This window comes from Periplaneta americana, chromosome 8 (assembly GCF_040183065.1).
Source record: "Periplaneta americana isolate PAMFEO1 chromosome 8, P.americana_PAMFEO1_priV1, whole genome shotgun sequence".
In the NCBI taxonomy this organism is placed as follows: Eukaryota; Metazoa; Arthropoda; class Insecta; order Blattodea; family Blattidae; genus Periplaneta; species Periplaneta americana.
Genome location: NC_091124.1, coordinates 72,154,200 through 72,180,433, shown reverse-complemented (window position 1 = coordinate 72,180,433; position 26,234 = coordinate 72,154,200).

Here is a 26,234-nt window from a genome sequence, read left to right as displayed (position 1 = left end):
GCTTAATTTTCCATTTTGAAATTTTTCAGGTCTCAAAACGTACTAAATCTTATTTTTACCAGTATTATAAACAATTTTTATAAACCGACTATTTTTAATTCTCATATGTGTGTACGTACAGGGTTATTAAAAGTATGGATGAAAATTCTAACTCTTTTACAGGGACTTGTAAGAAAAAAACAGACAGAGCGTACATATGCACACATAAAATTAACATTTATTTATTTGCTTGTTTTTTCTTTGTTTAATTAATTAATTAATTAATTAATTAATTTAAAATTATTATTTAAGTATTATTTATTTATTTATTTATTCCTTTTTTCATTTACTTATTTATTTATTTACTTATTTTTGTAGGTTGTGTAAAAATTAATTTAAATCCTTTCACTAGTTTGTGAGAAAAATTGCCTCTTACATCTTACAAGCAAACATTCTCATATATTTTTTTCTTCCCCTATGTTAATAAAGTCAAAACAAGTGCTTATACAAATTTTAGCCACTCGAGCGCAATTACGAGGGGCGTCCAGAAGATAAGTTTACCTGAAGCTATTTACAGAAAGAAAACACAATTTCATGGAATGATCTATTCGGACAGATTCAGCAATTGTTGCACAATATTTTAACATATGTCCCACCAGAATTGAGACTTTAACACACCGTGGGATTAACAGAGAGGTGCAGACGGCTGTTACACACTAGTTCCGATCTCATATGGAAGACTTCTACTACTCAGGGATACAAAAGTTGATCCCACGGTATGACAAATGTCTCAATTCCGGTGGGGAATATGTTGAAACATACAGTAGTTCAACGATAAATCTTTCCATGAAATTGTGTATTCTTTCTGTAAACTTCCCAGGGAAACGTACCTTCTGGACGGCTCTTGTAATTGCGCTCGAGTGGCCAAAATTTGTATAAGCACTTGTTTTGACATTAATATGGTGTAAGAAAAGGAAATAACTTTTTTTATCTGCCTGCATGAGAATGTTTGCTTGTTAGTGTTTCAGTTTTTTACGGCATTTTGTAAAAATTATATGAGTCATTCAATAATTTATTGGCAACATTTGAATTAACAACAAAGAAAACATTTTTGGAACAGTCACATTGTTGCAGTGCTCAGAAGTAATCTCCTCCAACATGAAGAACCCGCCTCCACACCTCAGGGAGACGACGGATGCCATCCACAGCGTCTTGTTGTACTAATCTTCAAACAGACTGCTCTACTGCTGCTATAATTGCCTGTCTGATTCTAAAGCGCACTCCTGTAAGTGGTAATTTCATTTTTGTGAAAATGTCAAAATCACATGACTCATTTTCTGGGGAGTATGGAGAATGCTCCAGAATTTCCCAGTTCCGTCTGCGAATTAAATTAACCACAGGGGCAGCTATGTGAAAGCATCATGTAGCACAATAGGGTGAGAATTCAGGAGATTTGGAAGTTTACGGCGCACAGCTGGTCGTAGGGGAGACTCGTCTAATTTGGCAATACTTTATATTTTGACACAGTTTGTAGTTATATACTCTGAAATTAAATATTCCTCCATTATGGAATGTGTTTAAACATTAAATCCCAATAAACCTCTGAAAGAAAATTCTACAAATCTAAATTAATTTACACATAACACACTAATAAGTAACAAGTTACATGTTTCCAGATTTTGTACTTCATCAGGATAATTTGGCAATAGTACAGGAGTAATTTGGCAATACGATTAAAAATAATTTAAAAATAAAACAGTGGTACAAGGTTTATAAGACTTAATTTACTGGGACAAGAAATCACTAAATACCATAAACACAAAACAAAAGCAAGAAAAAAATTGAATGGATTTTTCCGACCACTCTGATATTGAAGGGTTGCCTTCTAATTTCTGTTGCCGATAGCCCAAACCCAAGTTCTTGCATTTTGATTACATATGTCACAAGTTTTTGCTCTTCCTCAACGGTTAGAGCTAGGGGTCTTCCTTTCTTGGGAAAGACAACGTCATCGGATCCTGAGGATGCATACAGAAACATCTTTAAGTTGTTAAAGGGCACATTGTACTTCTTAGAAGCCCTATAAGTCGACGATCTAAGTTTCAAAACACTCCCAACCGCAGCCCGCAAATCATCTTTTGAATATTTTTCAGAATAATGTCCTCGTTCCCTTGGCATATCTGCAACACACCACACACACAGTGCTGCATTGAAGACTGTAAAAGTCCCTCATACGTCCCTACTCTTAAATTTTACCATCGAGTACACATTCGTGTTCAAAGAGAGCAGCAATATATCACTATAAAGGAAAATGGCTAATTCACACTACCCTGTAGAAGAAATTTTTTGCTAAGAAGAACATAAAACGAGCTAAGGCCTGATGAGTTATCAACAGAAAATATTAATTATATAAATGGCTTACCTTATAATATGGAATCTCAGCTTTTGATATATAATGTACAAACAAACGTAGGTAATGAACAACACTTTTCATCCGTGTTTGTATACACATGTCCACACAACCACCACGTCAACAGGAAGTATTCAACACTTCTTTCTATTAGTAACAATATGTGCCACTATAATGCGCGGATTCGAATGAAACGAAAACTAAAAGTACACTCAGACGTTGCACTCTATGAATGTGTCATTGAACTTCTTAAAACTCTGGAGGAAATTTGGCAATAGACGAAATACAAGAATATTGCCAAATTTCCCATATTGCCAAATTTTCCGAGTTTCCCCTAAATGGTGTTCCAGAAAGTAACTGTATGCACCATTCACATGAATTTCCGCAGGAAATGAATGAGTGACAAGGACACCGTCAAAATCATAAGCAACAATGCACATGTCTTTAAATTGGATCATGTTCTTGGCAATACTTTCTTGGCCGTGGGAAATCATTGTGCCGCCACTCATTTGATTGTCTCTTCAATTTTGGTTGGTAGCATCGAACTCAGGTTTCATCTAAAGTTATGATACGTCGAAAGAAACGCTCACTTCACATCCATGGGATTCTAAATGCAATGTCGTTGTTTCCATTCTCTGCGACATTGTTTCCTCTTCAAGATTGTGTGAAACCCACCGAGTACAGAATTTCTTCATCTTTAACTTCTTCTTAATTATGTGAAGAATATTACCAGGAGCAATTCCAACTTCCCTTGCTAGTTCAATACAAGTCCATCAACGGTATTCTTCCAGCAGTGCTTTTACAACATTCACATGCACATCATCACTTGCCGATTGCTGTCTGCCAGCTCCACGTTTTTGATGAACATCTTCCCTTCCGCTGCGAAATGCTTGTGCCCACCTAGCCACGGTAAAATATGGTGAAGTCTCTCCACCACAAGCCTCCAGTAATGCTGTGTGGTATTGTCGATCATTCTTGACTCTTGAAATCTGAATTTTAATGAAGCATCTTTGCTAAACATTTTAGAGGACTACAGATAACAGTCTACAAATTAAACTCTCTACAATATCAGATGCTCTTCTTTCTCTTTGTTATCAGTTGCATCATTTACCGCAGATAGCGCCACATACAAACATTGTTGCCACTAATTATTGAATGAACCATGTATTTTGCTAAACCTTTTACATCTTGACCACAAAACAGTGAACTCTATACTAAACTGGAGGCACAACTCAACGCTTTAAAAGCGTGACGCGAATGCTGAGCGCCTGAGCTTATTGTTATCTCTTCCTAACATAGTGATGTCCTTGTCTCTCTTGCAGTGAATGCTATCCTACACAGTAACGGTATTTTTATTGCTTACTCACGAAATACTCATTGAAACACATTAGTTAGAAAGAGAGAGCAATACCCTCAGCAACATGGCGTCTACAGCCACGCTTTTAGACAGTAAAGAGCATTGTGGTGGTGCCTCCAGTATAGTATAGAGCTCACTGCCACAAAATTAAAATTTAGAGGGAATATTAATCAGAGTTTTCCTAATCTGTCTTAAAAATTTTAAATGTACAGCTTTAAAAAAATTGATGAGATACAGAGAAAAATGTGGCTTGCTGTATTTTATATCTTAGTTACACTACTTGATTACATTCCAATAGATCCAAGGCCTACCAAACGACTGCTAACCTCATACTACTTACCCGCAGTAGGGATTTTATTTTATTTATTTTAGTAGGTCATTTTACGACCTTTATCAACATCTTAGGTTATTTAGTGTCTGAATGATATGAAGGTGATAATTCCGGTGAAATGAGTCCGGGGTCCAGCACCAAAAGTTACCCAGCATTTACTCATATCGGGTTGAGGGAAAACCCCGGGAAAAAAACTTCAACCAGGTAACTTGCCCCGACCGGGAATCGAACCCGGGCCACTTGGTTTTGCGGCCAGACGTGCTAGCTGTTACTCCACAGGTGTAGACCGCAGTATAGATGGGCAATCATCCAACCAGAACGAAGATAACGTATAATCACCAGCTAGTTTGCTATTACACTACTTATTGATTCTACATTTTCCGTTCACGATTTTGGTTGTGTATCGAGCTCAAATACTATCATAATTTCATGCGAAAATTTCTTCTCACATGAAGATTCGAACTAATGCGTATTCTGTATCGCCAGTCTAAAGCATGATGTCTTAACACACCGCGGCTGCACAGTAGGACAAGAAAGGAATTAGGCCTACTGTTCGTTAATTTTGCTAACCCATTCATCTGATATCTTACAGTGGCTTTTTAATAAGCCCCGTATTGGTTGTTGAATGAATAATCGTATTGTGGCTTAGTGAAATGTTATGAATTAACTAGACAAATATGGTAGAGAGTGAGGAAATGTCTGAAGATAATGTTACTTAGCACCACAGTGTTTTTCTGCAGCCACGTGGACGCCAGTCATGTTGTTTCTCGGAAATAGAGTGGGATTATATGAGGGCCGTAAACTGTGAGAGAAGGCGTCAGTTTTATGCATCCCAACAGGCAACACAGGACGGTCATCATGTGAAATGCAGTGTTGTAATTGGGCTACTTGGATGTTTACCCTGGCCACGTCTTCACGCTTTGTTCTTCCACGATTGGTAGCTTAGCTGTCAATCCTAAGGGATTTGAAAACTTTGTGTCAGACAGTATGGATGAGAAAACGATCATAAAATGATGTAGCGTTCGATTCTAGAGTCAGAATTAGTATTTTCAATATAGGCTACGCATCTCAAGTGTACTCCAAAAACGATCACTGAAACTTTTGTTCTAGGATGCAAGTAAAATGTTAAGTTTAATGACAAATTGTCACGATATTCTTTTATTTTATTGATTATGGCTTAGGTGTTTAATTATCTCTTTATATCCATGTTTTTCATCAAGTCCAATGTTATAAATCCATTTGTGCTTTTCAGAAATCTACTGGGTGTTCATTTCAAAGTGTGTCATGACGTCACTGTTGGTGAGTCAGCGATTTGAAGCGAGTTTCAGCTTTTATGTCAGAGAAGTTGCCTATTAATCAAGGCGTTCAATCTAAACTTAAGAACGTGTACGGTATAACTTGAACGTCGTAGCAACAGATGGCGGTCTTTACGGTCTGTGTTCTACCATAACCTCTTTCGAACTGTGTTTTGCGCGGGCAAGTCGTACCCAGAGTATTTGTTATCATCGGTTGCGTACGGCAACATTCCACGACACAAATCAAATGTCCATGTTGACCGTCGAAGTTAATGTCAACAAATACTGTACGTAAGTAATCGTCATAACCCTCTCCCCATACCCCGACAGTAAGAAAAAAACTCACCTCAGTACGTGTTTCCAAACAGTTTACATTCCTGCCACTACAGGCGTTACCGTACGTATCGGTAAGTACTCTTCTGAATGAACGCTGTACTTGCTAGGCAACTTCTCTAGCACATAGGTAATACGCCTCTGCGGAAGTGTAGGACGATTGAATTCTCTAGACTCATCGGCTAGCCACATGACGGCGTAGAGCGAGCCATGACACACTTTGAACTGAACACGCAGTAGTTTATGCACACTGTATTTTACTTTGATTTTTTGATGTTACAACCCATGTTTCCGAACCACAGAGAAGAGCGAGTACAGCCATAAATTTATAAACTTTCAGTCTAATTTCTCTTCTTGTCTCATTTAATGTTGGATGGATGATAACATACGTAATCTATAATTTTGATATCTTCTTACATATGTCCCGTTCTGCATCGTTATTTATATTTAATTCGCGACATCGATATTAAAATTTCCCATGGGTTCAATAGGTGTGTAGCCAAATAGGCTAAAATTTCTTATCTTACTATTGATTTTCTCCAGTTTTCCCGACTTTAGTTTTGTCTGTTCAAATTTTTAAATTGTAGCTTATCATACTTGTTTTATTTTCAGCTAGTCTATCACAAAGTGTCCACATCCTATATTTCATATGACATATAAATCCTTAATTGGATACCCGATCAAGTGTCCAAATGTATCTAGTTTTTGCGAGTTTTCAAGTCTCGGTGGTATTATTTTACTTATGCTCGTACACATACCTAAGTGAATACGCGAAAACACGGAGTTACCAGCACAAGTACAACATGCCGTTGTTTTCATTCGATTCAAGCTCTCCGGCGCTAGTATTGGCTCAACATGTGCAAGAGTCTTGTCAATTCCAATCATGCAAAACAATCATTTTGTACCCAGACTCCATGCTAAGAAGGTCACAGAAGACGCTGTTCAAGAGTTTGTCTCCAGTAAGTACAAACCGAATTACAAGTGCATTGCAATTGAAGATGTGGTTACATATTACATGCTCATTCGTATTTATGACTGGTTAGCGGGCGTGGCGTAGGAATAATAATAATAATAATAATAATAATAATAATAATAATAATAATAATAATATAGGTGGCTCAGTAGCATGTTGTCTGGGAAATAACCATTCTTACGAGAAATTATTCTCTAACTTATTTTTTTGTTGATATTCTCGCACTAAATAATGAACACATTATTCCTTACGGCAATATTTGTGGTTATTAACCTATTTCTTTGTGATGAAGTAAACTACACCACACGAGTAGAAAAGTTTATTCACAAGATAGTTCCTTGAACATACACAGTTTAAGGCTAAATTTTTACACCAATCTACGTACGTCTACACACGCATGTACTAAATATTGTAATTGTATTTATAGTTGTAAATAATAATTTATAATATTATTAATGTAGGTACAAATATTCCAGTACTCCTCTGAAAGAGAAATATCAATTATATATCCAGTTAATGAGTTATGCGATCAATAAATTCATCATTAAACAATTAAATAATTAAATCATTCTAATATCTCATTTACTTTTACAAACATAATTATATTAGTGCATAAATCAATACGTAGGGTAAAGGTTGGTAAATTGTGATATGAGTAACATTGTGATAATTCTTTTTAACAATTTGTTACAATTTTACTGAGCGACAGGAAGATCGGTTTATTGCGTCAACGTATTAAGGAAATGTTCGTGAACAAGTTTCTGCACAATACTGGTCCTTCTCTCGCTCAGTAAAATTGTAATAAATTCTCAAAAAGAACTATCACAATCTGGCTCAAGAATACAAAGGAAATCAAACATGTCCAAATTGCACCCAAACTCATGCACTGAAGGTCTGCAAAGTGAACAAAGTAGACTACAAATGTATCAATTGCGTAAACTATAATAAGCATAATAAAAAGAATGTAGTTAACGTCAATCACTCCACGCTCGATTCAAACTGTCCTTGCCGTCAGGCCGCAATATTAAGGTATCAACAAAGCATTGGCTACTAACATGGCTCATAGGAATAACCATAGGATAAATTGCTTCCAGCTCAATTTACAGCATTCACGAGCAGCCACTAGCAATCTTGTGCAACTTCTAAATGAACACAGAGTCGATATAGCCTGTATACAGGAGCCATACACACTGAACAATAAATCTGCAGGATTACCAAAATCCTTAAAAGTGTACGTCTGTGGAAATGGAAGGAAGAGATCAGCTATTATTATAAACAATGCCCAGATAGATGCCACATTAATCACACAATTGTCCAGCGAGGACTGTGTCGTCGTCGAAGTAACGACGGGAGCGATCAAGTTCTGTGCTGTTAGCATGTATTTCGATTGCAGAAGAGACATAGAAGAAGATATTCGGGAACTGGAAAAAATAATAGACTACGCTAAGGGAAACGGTTTGGCTCATAGCCATGGACAGTAATTCTAGAAGCAGAATGTGGCATGACACTGTAACCAACCAACGCGGACAAAATCTGGAAGAATTTTTTATTTGTAACAACCTCTATGTTATGAATGAAAGTACCGATGCTGCAACTTTCCAATCCAGTAGAGGAAGTAGTCGCGTTGACTTAACAATAACTAATAACAAATTGCTTCGTTATTTTTCTGAGTGGCAGTGCGGGGAGGAAGAAAGTTGCTCGGACCACAACATCATAAAATTCAGAATTGAAAGTTCTAACACTGGAGAATGCAAGACGAGCTACTTGGGAGTACGTTACATCACTAAGCAGGAGAATTATAAGAAGTTTCAAACTAGTCTGGCCAACAATTTCATCTCTACCTTCAACTGCTCCAACCAACTAGAAGTAACGAAGCTCGACAAGGAATTACGAGAAAAAACTAAACAGTACAACGCTGAAGCATTAATACAGGACTGTTTCTCGTGTATAACAGCGCATGCAATACAGCTTTTAGAATCTCAAGAAGTAAAAAGCAAATAACAGGTAGAACTGTTCCATGGTGGTCCACAGAACTACAAATACTACGGAAAAAAACAAATGCACTACGTCGAAGATACCAACGAACTCAGAACAATGAAGACCTAAGGAGCGAGCGGAAAACACAGTACATGGAAGGAAAAAGGTTATACCAATCCGGAATAGAGGAAGAAAAATTTAAATCCTGGCAAAAACACTGCTCCTCAATTGAAGGAAACAATCCATGGGATACAATTTATAAAATCGCGTCTGGAAAAGCAAGAACCATGACCTGCCTCTCAACTCTTCAAACATCAGATGGAACCTTCACCGATAATGCAGAAAGCACGATTAGTCATATGTTAGATGCTTTCGCCCCCAAGGACGAAGAGATCAACGATAGTGCAAGTCATAAGCGAATTAGAGAGCTAACAACGGAGGCCATACGTACTGAAGATGATAAACTCTTCACTCGTGAAGAAATTTTATATACGATAAAACAATTCAATCCTAAGAAAGCACCCGGGGAAGATAGACTGACAAGCGAGATACTCCTTCAAGTTTTCAAAGCTTTTCCAGCATTTATGACTGAGATATACAATAAATGTCTCAAAGAAAGCTGTTTTCCACAACAATGGAAGAAATCTAACATAGTGGCGATAATTAAACCTGGCAAAGAAGAGGTTAAGGACGTGTCAAAATATCGACCTATCAGCTTGCTAAACGTGGCGGGTAAAGTCCTAGACAAATTAATTAACAGAATCCTGCATCATGTGCATACTAATACTGCTGGTTTGAACAGGAATCAATATGGTTTCATGCCCCAAAAAGGAACAGTGGACGCATTGATGGCGGCTAAGGAGATCATTGAAGAAAACTTAAGTGAAAATAACTGTATTGCAGTAGTTAGCTTGGACGTCCGAGGAGCATTTGATGCGGCTTGGTGGCCAGGCATTCTTTACAATCTTAGAGAATTGAAATGTCCTAAGAATCTCTTTAATCTTGCAAGAAGTTATTTCAGCAATAGAATTGCTGCTCTAGGGACTAATACTTTTAAAATAGAGAGACCTGTGACTATGGGATGTCCACAAGGTTCTTGCAGCGGTCCTGCGTTCTGGAATATACTGTATAATTCGCTGCTCAATTTGGACTTCACTCATCGTACGAGGGTCATTGCTTTCGCGGACGACTTAATGGTTCTAACGCAAGGAAAAACCACTACGGATGCAGAGAATTATGCCAACCTAGATTTGAAGAAAATTGAAAAATGGGCGAGAGAAAACAAAATGCACTTCAATGAAAAGAAGTCCAAAACATTATTGATATCAAGGAAAAGATCAGGAGACGACAAAACACTGAACATCTACTTAAACAATAAACGTCTGGAGCAAGTATCCGAACTATCGTATCTATCTCGATACCAGATTTAATTTTGACAAACATGTAGATTATATTACAGAGAAATGCACTCCGATAATAAACATGCTAGCAAGAGTAGCTAAACTCAAATGGGATCTAGAACATCGGGCACTAAAAACCATATACATGGGTGCAATTGAACCAGTACTATCATATGGCGCACCGATATGGGAGAAGGCCTTAACAAAACAAAACAACTAAAGGAAATATCAACGTGTTCAAAGACTAATGAACATAAAAATAGCGAAGGCATTTAGAACACTTTCATATGACGCCTCATGTGTAATAGCAGGAGTTCTTCCAATTCGTCTAGTCATAGAAGAAAAGGTCAGAATTTATAGAGCCGCCCACAAAAACATGGAGTACGATGCACCTCTGGAAGTGATTCACTGGCCACACCCAGCTGAAGAACCACTCATAAGAGCGCCTGTGGAGGATACGGCAAACAAAATAGATATATACACGGATGGAAGTAAAATCGGAGGAAAAGTTGGAGCTGCTGCGGTCATAATCCAAAACGACATGGTCATCCACCGATCCAAATACAAACTGCATGAAAAATGTTCTAACAATCAGGCAGATCAAATAGCAATCTTGAAGGTACTACAACACATTGAGAATGTAGATATAACAGAAGAAACAGAGAATATTGCAGTAGTTAACACAGACAGCAAAGTGACACTAGACACTTTACAGAACAAAAATAAACATAATCCAATAATTTAAAATATAAAGAGAGAATTGAAAAAATTGAAGAGACAGCAATGGACAGTTCTCTTTAGGTGGGTGAAGGCCCATGTCGGAATAGTAGAGAATGAGATAGCTGACCGTCTTGCCAAACAAGCCGCCATAGAAGATGAAGGGGAAATAGCTTATAATAAAATACCGAGAGATACCATAGTAACAGAAGAGAGAGAAAAGACCTTAAGAAAATGGCAAGAGCAGTGGACTATCTCAACTAAGGGCGCAATAACGAAATCATTCTTCCCATCAATTAAAGATAGATTGAAGATAAATTTACCTGTCGGGGCAGAATTTACTTCTATTGTGACAGGTCACGGCTTCACAAGATCGTACCTTCACAGATTCAGGATTATTCCAACTCCAACGTGCCCTTGCAGACTAAAAGAAGAGCAGACAGTCAACCATATAATATTAAGATGTGCCACATTGATAAAAGAAAGAAGAATCCTACGAGCTAGTATAATACGCACAGGTCAAACCTGGCCTCCACCTTTTGATCAGTTCACAACAGCATACCTCAAAAGCTTCAGAAAATTTATAAAATCCATAGAATTTGGCAAAATGTAACAGAAATTGAAATTAGAAATAATATTAACAATGATGGTAACCTAAAATATAAGAAGTACAATTAGGCAACACTTGTATCTATAAGAATTTCAAGATCGCAATCAAAATTGTAAATATCTTGTTCTCATAAATTATGTAACTAATTATTGTAATATTTTATGTAAAGCATGTAGTATTACTCCAATGTAATGGAGCATGCTGATATACAAAAAAAATACATACATACATACATACACACAGTACATACATACATACATACATACATACATACATACATACATACATACATACATACATACATACATACAGTCCACACCTGTGGAGTAACGGTTACCGCGTCTGGCTGCGAAACCAGGTGGCCTAGGTTCGATTTCCGGTCTGGGTAAGTTACCTGCTTGAGGTATTTTTTTTTTCCTCAACCCAATATGAGCAAATGCTGGATAGCTTTCGGTGCTGGACCCCGGACTCATTTCACCGGCAACATCACCTTCATCTCATTCAGACGCTAAATAACCTAAGATGTTGATAAAGCGTCTTAAAATAATCTACTAAAAATTTAAAAAAAACATACATACATACATACATACATACATACATACATACATACATACATACATACATACATACATACATACATACATACATACATACATACATACCAGCTAGCGGTCATATCCAAAGGAAAATGGGAAAGTGAATGGTCAACTACTTCCAAAGGTACTCTAACCAAGGCGTTCTTCCCTAGTGTCCAAGATAGACTGAAATTGAAGATAGAAGTAACTCCTAACTTGACGACTCTGTTGACCGGACATGGAAGACTCAACGCATATTTTCATCGATTTAAAATCAAGAATAGTGCGACATGTGTCTGTGGGGATGGGGATCAGACAGTGGATCATATCATTTATGAATGTACGAAATTAGGAAAGGAAAGAAGAACACTAATCCAGTCTATACATAAATGTTGTGGAAAGTGGCCTGCGGACAAGACAAAATTAGTGAAAAGTTATGTAAAATATTTTATAAAGTTTGCAAATAGTATAGACTTTGAACAACTACAGTAGGCTGGCTAGTATATAAGGATAAGTTATTTGGGAAGATAGGTTAAAAGTCAGAATTAAGTGATAAGGGTTAAAAATAGGTTACTTACATTCTGTAAATAAGCTACAATATTAGAGGGTATAATTTATCTGAAAATAGGCTGATCAAGAGATAGTAAATATGTAAATACTGTAAATATTTTAATGCTAGAATATGTGAATAGATTCTTGTACTTCATAGGTTAGGAATAGGAAAATAAGTTAGATTAAGAAGTACCAATATTATCTTGGCAGTTACACATAGTAGATGAACTACACTAGTCCATATTTAATCTAGAATGGCAACATAATAATATATAATGTAAATGGATTATGTACTTGAAGGTAAACCTAGGCATGTAGTATTACTTTCCATTTGTAATGGAACATGCTGCTCAAAAAAAGGAATACATACATACATACATACATACATACATACATACATACATACATACATACATACATACATACATACATACATACATACATACATACATACATACATACATACATACATACGTACACACATGCACGTATATTACGATACATTTCCCAGAAGTGGATATGTTGTATAATTTCTGCTAAGAAAAATTACTGACTAATTTGGCACGTACTCAATTTCTGGGCTTTTGTTATCATTTCTTTCACATGACATTTACGTCCAGACCCTTAGTAGTACGACAACTGCAGTGCAGTGTTGATAAAATAACGAAGCTTTTCTTAAATTAAGGCCACGTTGTCTGTGCGACTTTTATCATCAAAACTCTCTGCACTCGTCCCTTACAATTAAGTCAGATGCTTAATTATTTTCGGTCTCATACCATACGCAGAATATGCTTGTGGAATGAGACCGGAAATACGTTCAGAACTATTCTAAAATACAGTAAATGTATCCTATTCATTTTTTCACTAAAACTGTCTACATGATTAATTCCTTCTACGTTTGATACTACTACTACTACTACTACTACTACTACTACTACTACTACTACTACTACTACTACTACTACTACTAATAATAATAATAATAATAATAATAATAATAATAATAATAATGTAACCGTAAATCATTGCTTGTAATATCTCTTTATTACTCTTAACTGTTTCATTGTTCATGAATTAAGTATTAATTTGAAAGTGAAAGTGAAACTTTGTTTTAATTAATCTACTATTGATTGTCTTTTTAAGATCGTGATTTACTCTGAAACGGTTAGACATTCTTGTATATCTTTTATATTGATTATTCCTCAACATCTCATTAATCTTTAACAGGAGCCATTCTTTCACTAATGTGCATGCTTCTAAATAATTCATGTAAATTGTAACTGTGACCACTATTTTATGATATCACTTTACTATTGTTTATTGTTTATAAAATATGTATTTTGATGCCAACTATAACCCTATTATACCTCAGGGTGAAATAGGGTTTATTAAATTGGATAATAATAATAATAATAATAATAATAATAATAATAATGATAGTAATAATAATAATAATAATAATAATAATAATAATGAGATCCGGTTAAACAGTTTGAGAAGAAACATTTTTGTCGGAAACCGTCGAGATTGCGATATTAACCCAAGCTATTACAATCCAGTCGCTTACTAAGTACTTGATAGGCTACTTAAAATTATTTGAGACAAAACAGCATTGAAGATGCTTCAGATTTTCGTCTCGTGATGCAACAGTTTGCGACACAAGGTCCTGCTCATTTGCGAGTTGAGCTAGCTGCGCTGAAAAGGACATATGTTATTCAATCTCATTTATAATTTGCTGAATATGTATAAGTATAATATTAGCCTACTTTGTTCGCCTGCAAAAATGTGGTTAATTGATTAGCTAATAGTTTTGCTACAGGCGAGGACTGCGTTGTAAATACACGTCGGAGTACTACAGTAAGGAATTAATCCAGAAGGAGTGTAGTGCAATGAACACTTGTTAGAAATAAATGGAATTAAGCTTGCATGAGAGTGATTAACAATTCTTTTTCATTTCATTCTTAATATAATCCTGTTAAAATTAATAAGAAGATTGTTCTAATAATTCTTCATATCATAATCCTTGATATGTATAATTTTATTGATAATAATAATAATAATAATAATAATAATAATAATAATAATAATAATAAGAAGAAGAAGAAGGAGAATAATAATAATAATAATAATAATAATAATAATGATATCTTTGCACTAAAATCGGGTAGATTACTGCTAGAAATGGTTTTCCTCTAGTATTAATTATATTTCATTACGTTTTCATGTATTAATCCTAGTAAATAATAGAAACTGTTATGTTCTACATTTTGAAAATAAAAAAAATATATATATTGCTTGTACTCAGGTAGTTTTTAACAACTATACAGTATCCCTTTTCTCGTTCATTAGCTGAGTCTAACATACACACAACCTATAATATGAGAATGCAGTAGTGCAATCACTTCTTCCTCTTTTTCTATTTTTACGATAGTAACTGTTTCCAACAGAATTGTGTGCAAAGTCTGAAGCAGTAGCTTAAAAATAGCTAGATTCCTTATCATCAATAGGGAAAGTTTTATTTTTGTAATTGTACTGAGTTCTATAATGTATGGTAGACAACGTAAACACATCCGGCAGAGGAATGAAGAAGGATAATAATTGCTGATCAACCAATGGCAGAGGTCAAATTTCAGGTTTATCTTGTAGTTGGACGGTTTGAAGCGTTCTACCTCCACCCAACTTCACGATAAGCCTGAACTGCTACCTCTGCTATTGGTGGTTTAGGAGTGAGGCCTATCTTTCTCCCTACATTTGACGGTAATGTTTACGTCGCCTGTAAGGCATTATGAAACGCAATATAGAGAGGGCTGAAAAGTTACTAAATCCCTATTTAAGCAATAGAAAAGTGTTGTTTCTAACATTTTCGTCGCATGCTATACGTCCGAGGTCTTACATTTCTATTTCAGCATCTTGTCTCACATCGCCTCACCGTTTGTGGACTGTCAATTAATCAATCCTTGTTTGCATTCAGACTTGCCAACAACGTTCGTTTAGTTTCGAAGGAGAACTTTGTGTTTTCGACCTATGTTAAAGATTTGAAATAGGTATGCTCAAAATTGTAAAAGCACTGATTAGACGGATGATGTTGCACTGCATAACACATACAGTGTACGGACTGGGCTCCGCAACTACATTGCAGCACCGCCTGTGACATAGTTCTTACGTTCTTACAAATACGGATAATAAACTGAATTAGAAAAAGGAAAGAGTATACACTGTAATATTCAGTTATTACATTATTTATTATACAGTATTTAATATAGTTATGATATTATATCATAGATAATGTTATTTTTATATTCCACCCTACATTGCGGTCTATTCAACATGTGGATTCTTTTCTGCAAGTAATCGGAAATCTATATCCAACGAATTTACTGCAATGCGCAGCTGGCTCAAAAGATGCTTATCTGTTAATCGGGATCAATGTTTGGATTTAGCAATCTTCAGTCTCGAAAATAATTGTTTGCGCACATATGTCGAGGCGAAGGTAGCTAACATAGTGGCAGCGAATAAGCTCATCTTGGGATATTTTATTTTGTTAATTTTTTTAAAAATAATTATATGCTTGTGAAGTCATATTCTCTGCATTTAGTTCTGAATTCTACGTTACTTTGTACATCAATTAACTCGTCCTGGAACTGCACTCTCACGGATTGTACTAAATTTACTATGAAATGATTAACAAAAAGATTAATATCACTCTCCATACATCTAAAATCAATAAATCTATGTTCTGTGAATTCACATTTGAGTTGTACCAGTACAGAGACATAATTAACTATATTTTGTTCAGGCACCATATATCTCTTTACAAGTTCGCCATCTGTGAAGGGTTTAGTGCCTTAGCTAATTCCCAATATATTACATATCTTGCTGCTAAACATAGACTCTGAATTGTTCGACTCTCTTCAATGTTTGATCTTTCATTAAATGCTTTCAATTCTTGAAGCTGTAGTGCATGTTGCACCCCTGAAAAATTATTTTATCAAAACATGTATTTCTGCTGGAATAAAATCACAATAATAATAATAATAATAATAATAATAATAATAATAATAATAATAATAATAATAATAATAATAACAACAACAACAACAACAATGTTGGTATATGAATACATATTACAGTAAACAGCCTTCTGTCACTTCGGCAGAGCGTATAATGTCGTTTTATGTTGCTCAGTAGTATTCCTGACAGTACCTTACAACATAGTAAACCCTTTATCGAACGCAAAACAATTAATAGTCTTTCTCCCACACTGTACGGAATGATCGTTTGCTTACAGAAGGTTTTGACTGTGTCATTGTCCCGCACTGTTCGTACGTTTACTAAGTACTTGAACTGCCTTCCGCAGTCAACCGTCGAGCTTCGAACGAGGAACAGCACGCTCTACATTGGAAGATTGTGATTACAGAACGTAATCTGGAGTCAGAAAATGAGCATACCTGATTTAAAATGTGAAAGGTTTGCGAAATACTTCCAAGTAGAATCATGAGAAGATAAATTTTGCCAAAAATGTGAAGAATCGCACACTGTTTTCTCTGCTGTGCTTAACTGGGTTACCATAGTCTAGAACATATAGTCAAGAAGCTCAATACGTAGGGAATATGCATCCAATGACAGTTGAAGTTTAGTTGCTTGCCACTAGGATCGCTACTTTCGCACAGTCTATTCTTCCTAGTACTCTCAGTTGCTAACCGCTTGGAGCATTATATCGCGAGAAATGCAAAAAATCATCTCAAGCTTCGTGACTGTATGTACTAGACTGTGGGGTTACTTTATGTGGTTTGTGAATACAGTGAAAATGAATTAGCTTAGCAGTAGTTCTTCTAAGGACCTTATTGCCCGATGTTTACCATATAGTTACCGAAACTTCTACCTCTCTGTAGCAAGGTTTAAACTATTTGGCTGGAATTTGCGTAATTTATCCTATCAATTAATGGTCAAATTTTACTAACAAAAACTTAGTTCTAGAAATGAAAAGTTCTTTAAGCTGGCGTGAAATTGAGTCTAAATTTCTTCGCCTAAAATAATCTCCCACTCATTCTCTCTTTGTCTCTCTCGATAAAACGAAAATTGTAAATGTTCTTAGGAGCAATCGATTACTTGTTAAGCGGAACAGCAAGAAATTTAATTAGAATTGTTTTGTTATCACGCAGCCTAGTAAGAAGTGTTAAAAAAACAGAAGAAATTGTCTTTTCTGATTACACGTTTCTCTAAATAAAGGGTGATGTGCGATTTCAGACTTTCATGATGTTATATTCAGAAAGATAAATTTTATAATACATGTGTGTGTGTGTGTGTATATATATATATATATATATATATATATATATATATATATATATATATATATATATATATTAATTTGGTAAATGAACGACATTGTGGTGACTGGGAAATGAAACTTTTATAGCGAGGTGATATTTTGGCGACATGAGGCCGAGGATTCACAGGAAGTTGCCTGACAATCGCCTTACAATAATGAGGAAACGTGGAAAAACTCAGTCAGAAGTGTTGCAAAGGCTTGTTAATGAAATTACCCATATAAAATTGTGAAATTACCTGATATTGTTCCAAAATATCACACGTTTAAAAAATAATTGTAATGAAACATAAAAATCAGAAAAATCAAGTAATTGGATACCAAATTACATATTAGATTAAAATTTAACAACTATTCAATTCATTTCATTTTTTTTTCATTTCATTTACTGTATTCCATAGATCTTACATTAGCAATGAAACTTTAAGATGTGGAACAAGTCAAAATTTTACAATATTACAATTAAAATTTTTACAATTTTTTACAATTTCAATTTTTCTACAATTTTTCTCAGGATGTAGTGAGATGAGGTGAGGCCGAGGATTCGCCAGCAGATTACCTGACATTTGCCTTATGGTTCCATCCACACTCTACAATCACCCTGACTCGGAGAGGTCCTGAGCCAGACATTCAGAACAAATAAAAATGGCTGAAGGTTGTACAAATTTGTATTTATAACTAATTTAATTTGGTCTCCTTATTGTGAAACGTATCGATAACGGATTTAAATTACATTGCCACATCGGATTTCAGTTCCGATGCCGGATTGAATCCTTTCAGTTTCAGTTCCACCTCTTAGTTTGCCTGTTGAACGTTGTGCCACGGTCACACATCTGTGACACAGTGCATGAGGGTTGACCACTAAAGGGAAACTAAGAGGTGGAACTTGAACTGAGAGGATTCAATGCGGCATCGGAACTGGAATCCAGTGTAGCTTAGTGGATAGAGCGTCAGCACGTAGAGCTGAAAACCCATGTTCGAGTCCCGGTGCCGGAGACAATTTTTCTCCGCTCCGTCCATCCTTCATTATATGATAATGCAGAATTCCTGCACGGAAATATCATACGTATTTCGGTACATTACAATAATATGTACAATTTAGTAAAGAAAAGACCTTTCAATTGAATACCTATGTGTATCAAGAGCGTTGGTAGTGAAGTTATGTCTAGAAAAAAGAAATTGAAGTTTTTGATAGTGTCTGAGACTTAAAGCAACATATGAATATACTTACTGAAAAATGTATTTATTAGTAAGAAAATGCGTATTATCAAAATTCTGAAGCACAGTAACATCAAATTAAACCATTTTTACAAAAAATGTAGACTTTTTAAGTAATACAGTTAATGTTGTTATTGCATAGAAGGCATAATGCCAGACTTTTATGTTCCAACTTTTACATTTTATCTTATTTACTGGATTATTTGAACATGTTTTACAGCTCAGATTCTGATTCAAGTACTGAATTATCACTTCGGTCAATGCTATTCGCACAGTCCGTATAACACACGTAACCCAATCAACTTTTCTGGTTTAAAAAATTTACACAAAGACAAAAACATCTGTTTTTTCTTGAGCAGAGTTTACCCTGATTTAGGAACATCACTCAAATTAAGGTCTTGATAACTTAGAAAAGGATAACTGCCATTCTACTGGTTTACATTTCTTGGCTGGTATTTTCTTTCATGTATGTACAGATACATGTGTTCACCAAAATTTCGATGTTGCTTAGCAATATATCTCTTCCACAATTCTGAATTTCGTTTTCTTTTTTTCCCCTTTAAATTTACTCTCAACACAATCAACACTTTCTTCTTCCGAGATAGTGGTTTCTTCTTCAATCCCGGCCATCTTGCTTGGTACATAATGTTGTGCTTGACGCTGAAAGACGAGGATGCAAAAACAGTGTTGCACATGACTGTTTTTATAGATCTCCTGCCAACCAGCAATGAGGTAGTGATAGCTCATAGTTTGAAGAATGCAATGCGCTCATTTACACAACAACAGCGTTAGACGACAAACGCTCTTACTGCACCCAGGTATTAAATTAATCATGCATTTATATATATATATATATATATATATATATATATAGAGTGTAAAAAATAACCACGAAATGGGAGATACGCCACAGAACATTCTGAAACATGAAACTAGAGGTCTGCTAAGAAGGAGGGCTCACCAAGCGATAATGGATTTTCACAATGATTGTTCCCTCATACGTTCCAGTTGAAATAATAAATCTCTGCATAAATTTCTACATCAGGGGAAGACCTACCCTTCGACATATGATTTTTCAAAATAATCGTTGACACTCATATAGCCTAATCGTATCTCCAGTACCATCCTAAAGAAGAACATGTTTAAGACCCCAAATGTTTATGCATTGCCCTCAAAATCAAAGAAGCTTATGAAAACTCACGTCTTCATGTGGTTCCAAGAATTATACTTGCCATTTCTCACTGATCATAGCATGCTTTTGGTAGACTCATGGACCAGTTACCCAGGTAGACAGGCTATAGAAAAAATAACTCCAGGACGTGAAACGGTGGAAGTGTTCTTGGGACGAATATTATATTACATCAGAGAGATAATATGATAAAATTGCAGTCTTTAACACGTAATCAGTTTTCATCTCTTAGATATGTTAATATGTTTAATTGTGGCTGATATAAAGCGGGTTCCTTGACAACAAAACTGATAAATTCGTCACTCAGCTGTAGAGTTCTTTTTCACGTTGATATATAGAACTGCTCTAAAGCTGACTATTGTTGTTATTGTTTAATCAACTGTCCGAAGACAGGAAACTAAGCCAGGAGAAACTTATTTTTCTGAAATCGTCGTGGTGCAAAGTATTGCATCTCGGAAACTAGACCTTTTCCGGATGTAGAAATTTTTAGGGAAGTTTCTTATTTCAAGTGAAACGAATGGGGGAAAAATTGTTGTAAAAATCCATTATGACTTGGTGAGCCTTCCTATTGAGCACATTAAGGGGATACGAGTTTAAACACTATCGTTCGGGCGCGGGTTCGATTCCCGCTTGGGCTGATTACCTGGTTGGTTCTTTCCGAGGTTTTCCCCAACCATAAGACAAATGTTAGGTAATGTATGGCGAATCCTCGGTCTCATCTCGCCAAATATCATCTCGCTATCACCAATTGCATCGACGCTCAATAACCTCGTAGTTGATATAGCGTCATTAAATAACCAAAAGTAAAAAAAAAACACTATCGCTATCACTTACAATTTTCTATATTATTGATACTTATTACTTACATTTTCAAATTACTTTCGTATCCTTAGAATTTTGGTGTCTGTTAATTCTAAGTATAGCATGCACTTGATTACCCTTTGAGAAAATCACAATGATGATGATGATGATGATGATGATGATGATGATGATGTTGATGATGGTGATGATGATTGTGGTGATGGGAGTGACTGATAAATTACAAACACTGAAATTTTATATTTTCTCTCTGAATTGTGTCCTGCACTATATTACTTCCCTTTATTAAAGAAGAAACAAAACCTGAAAACCGTTGAACTTCATAAGAGTTGGAGAAATAAGTCCTGCAGTCAGTATCTCTGTTCTAGTACCCATGGCACGTTCCTCCATTCTTGTGGAGCCGGAGTCTTTCTGGGGCGGCGTCATAAGTGAATTTGAGACAAGTGTTTGGTTGTGACCGCTTCGATACAGTTTCTCGCAGCACTTCATGAGAACTCTCCTTTTTCCTCTTCCTCCATCTCTACCACACACATACACGTCAGTTGTTTCAGTGTTGTGAGGATCTGAATCAGGGAACGCTAAAGTTTGGACCGTAAGAAAATTCGATAGCAAAACCAATTCTAGTTTTTTCAACTTGCAGATACAGTAGCTTTTGAGAGAAGGTTCTATTCAATCTCTCCACTGAAAAGCCTCAACAATAGCAGTATTGTTACCTATAGAATATAGAGTAGAATAAAATTTATTGTATCTGTTACCAAGTACAAGAAGGAAAGTGCAGTCACATAAATCTGTTTCTGCCATCTGGCTCAAGTATTCTTCGCGTCACGTCTCAAAAAACATTATAGTATTGCTATTGAGGGTGAGATTAGAGAACAAATTAACTATAACGACATTGGCTGTACTGAATCACAAGTAAAACATAAGTCTTCCGTAATAAAATTTATACATTGAAATACTTATAGGTTTATTAAGAATTGGAAAAACTTAAAAGAAAAAAAACTGAAGTTCTACAATGTGATGGCAATTCCGACGGTTATGAATGGCTCCGAATTCTGAAAATAGTAATGTTGTATCACAAATGAGATTCATGTGAACTAGAGATGAACAACGATCGAGAAAGCAAGAGTAACAGCGCCCGCAAAGCCAAAAACACGCACGACAGTGTTGTATACGTCGCGTCGTTGACGTAAAGACTGCTTGTGAGTTTTTCGAGACGCCGAGATTGATCACTCCCGAAGTCCCGAACGTCAAGCAGCCTTGAATCGCGACAGTTGTTTATACCTCACTGAACTTTTATCTACTTTGGCAACTATTTTATATATATATATATATATATATATAAACAATTAAGTAGCCTATTTGAAACATCATCTCTACTTTTCAGTGTATAATAATCCGTTCCCCGGTCTTTATTATAATTATTAGGCTCTTATTAAAAGGCTAGAAATTTTATTTTCATATGTTTAAGATCACGTGTGCAATCTCAAGTAAAACGATTTATTAACATTATGTTTTATTATAGATTTATTAATTTGTCCTACAGAATAATAAATCTATAATATTCACATAGCTGCAGTGCATATGTCTGTACAGAATACTGTGCACTTGACTGCGGAATCCCGGCCAAACAAGTCACTCAGCTGAGTGCGCTCCTAATATAATGGCAGTTGACATTGGGTACATACGTCAACATATATATCTAACTTGCAGTCAGGCCACAAAGGAAAACATTGAAGGAGAAGGGTTCGGTGATTCGGTCCGGTGCTGTGGGTTGAATTCGGCGCAGCTCAGTGGTCAGAGCGTAGAACCAAGGACCCGGGTTCGATCCCCGGCGCCGGAGCGAATTTTTCTCCTCAAATATTAATTATGTTTTATGTTTCTTATAAATGCAAATTTATTTCAGAATTGTTTTTTTTTATTTATATAACCATAGGTAATATCTATACTAATAATAAATCTGTAAGCGAAATTTTTCTGGTAATTTTCGATTTTCCAAAAATAATTGGTAATGTATAATTAATCATCCTGAAACCGAAAATAGCTTTTTTTTGAAATTTTTGTTTGTATGTCTGTCTGTCTGGATGTTTGTTACCTTTTCACGCGATAATGGCTGAACGGATTTCGATGAAAATTGGAGCATAAATTAACTTCGTTGTAACTTAGATTTTAAGCTGTATGGCATTCAAAATACTTTATTTAAAAGGGGGGTTATAAGGGGGCCTGAATTAAATAAACCGAAATATCCCGCTTATTATTGATTTTTGTGAAAAATATTACATAACAAAAGTTTCTTTAAAAATGATTTCCGATAAGTTTTATTCCAGGCAAAATTTTGATAGGACTGATATTTAAGCCTGTCTGTCTGTCTGGATGTTCGTTACCTTTTCACGCGATAATGGCTGAACGGATTTCGATGAAAATTGGAACATAAATTAAGTTCGTTGTAACTTAGATTTTAGGCTACATGGCATTCAAAATACTTTATTTAAAAGGGTGGTTATAAGGGGGCCTGAATTAAATAAACCGAAATATCTCGCAAAATACTTTATTTAAAAGGGTGGTTATAAGGGGGCCTGAATTAAATAAACCGAAATATCTCGCTTATTATTGATTTTGTGAAAAATATTACATAACAAAAGTTTCTTTAAAAATGATTTCCGATAAGTTTTATTCCAGGAAAAATTTTGATAGGACTGATATTTAAGTCTGTCTGTCTGGATGTTTGTTACCTTTTCACGCGATAATGGCTGAAAGGATTTTGATGAAAATTGGAACATAAATTAAGTTCGTTGTAACTTAGATTTTAAGCTGTATGGCATTCAGAATACTTTATTTGAAAGGGGGTTATAAGGGAGCCTGAATTAAATAAATCAAAATATCTCGCTTATTATTGATTTTTGTGATAAATGTTACATAACAAATGCTTCTTGAAACATTATTTCCGATAAGTTTTATTCCAAGAAAAATTTTGATAGGACTGATATTTAAGGATATACAAAAGTTTTAAAATAACAATACAATACATTTTCAACGCCGCCTCAGATTATAGTGTCGTTGTACCGTAATTCCTATGTGCAAAATATAAAATTTTTCAGTAGAAAGAAAAACAGATTTATTCATTCTATGGCAGTGGTACATAAGAGATCGTGAATTCTTACATTTTCGAAAGAAAGAAATATAATTACATATAGGAGATTGTGTTATTTACTGTATAACTATTTAAGTTATTTAATAGAGCAAAAATCTGAAAATCGATATGTCACAAAGGAGTTATTGCAGGAACGACATCGATGGCTATAATTAAATTAAAACAAATGACTCCGTCTATTTAAGGCGGCCTTGACGTTCATCAATATTAATATACAGAGAATATTACATTTGTCTGTTTGTATGAAGTAATCTCAGAAGCTAATTTGGATAATTCCTTCACTATCTGAAATGTGTAGTTTCTCTAGTTGGATGTAATACTACATATAAGGAATGAGGTAAGATGAAAATATATCTTTACGCACAGAAAAATTATCTTCGTACACAATCCACTCTATTAATTTGGAGTGATTTATTAAAGATGCATTCAAGACTAATTTAGAAAAGTGTTAAACGGATTATCGTTGCATCAAAAACGGATGTTCTCTGAAACAAATGATCATATTTTAATTATTTGCATGTAATAACAAATAATAAAAATGTTAAAGGAATTATCATTGGACCAAATGAGTGGTCTCTGGACCAAAATGATCGCATTTTAATTACTTAAATACAATTTAAATTAAGTAACATATTAAACAATTTATCCTTCTATCAAACACGAATGTTCGCTGGGGCAGATGTCCTATTTTAATTATATAATTACTTCATATTTATTTCTAATATTTATTTGTCTCATTTGAACATTTATACTGTTATTTATTTCAATGACGTATGTTATTCAAAGTTGAAAAATCTTTCCACGTCGACCAAATGCTATTTCGAGAATGATGAGCGAGACTCGAAGCGCACGAGAATGACGAGACGAGATTCGAAAGACAAATGCAACGAACATAGCGAGCGAGAGCGACAGTTAGTTTTGTTCATCTCTAATGTAAACGTACTAGAAAGCAACCTTCTAGATGAAATATGAATAAAAATAACAACACAAAATTATAAAATGTTTCATTAAAGAACAGAATAAAGCAGTAATTATCTGGCACATGTAAATAGATGGAGAAGCCATTGTATACAAGTACTTATCTATAAATCTATGTGTAAGTGGAACCCATCTAAACCGAGAATATTTTCGAATGTGAATTCTCAACATCACTCTTCAAAAATTATCAATTAGCCTTACGAGTACAAACTTAACCTGTGATAATGGCTTATAACACTCTAATAATATAGTACCTAGTATAATTTTATAACTAAAATCTCAGGTTAAATAAAACAAGTAAAATTCACAAAACAATCTATATTTGTTCTCACTTCGGAGAATTTCATAACACTGTCACTGTTATTTCTCTATTGGTTTCAGCTTAATTGATACACATTTACAGTTTGTGTACCCCGTAGTACTATGTGAGCGAGACTGTTACACATAAGGCACTTCGGACCATTGAGTCTGAAAATGGAAAAGTCCAACTTTTAATAATATGTATTATATTTATTTTTATTTTAGTAGGTTATTTTACGACGCTTTATCAACGGCTTAGGTTATTTAGCGTCAATTATTATAGTTATAGTACTGTACAAGTCGCCCAATGCGGTTTAGGGGTAGAATGTTCTCCTCTAAAACCAAGAGTCGCGGATTCAAACCCCGCTGAAGTCTATAGATATTTCAGGACGCAAAAATATTCGGAGCAAAAGTACTCCGGGAGGAACTTCAAGCCATGTTTCCCGTGATGGAGTTTTCCGGCAGGTTCGAGACCTCTACACCTAAATTAGAGCCTCCGGATCAAATTTCTCCTATCTCGCATACTGGTAATACTTAAGTTACACACTAGACGGCGTTTGAGGCGATGAGCTTATGGAGTTCGTCCATAATAATAAATGAATATAAGAGTTGAGACATAGGATCCAAATATGATCTACCTTGTTACAAAATCCAGTAAGCACTTACAACAACTTAACTTCTAGTAAATATAAGTGAAGGGACACTAGGACTGAATTTTTGGCCAAAATGGTAAAAATAAATAAATAT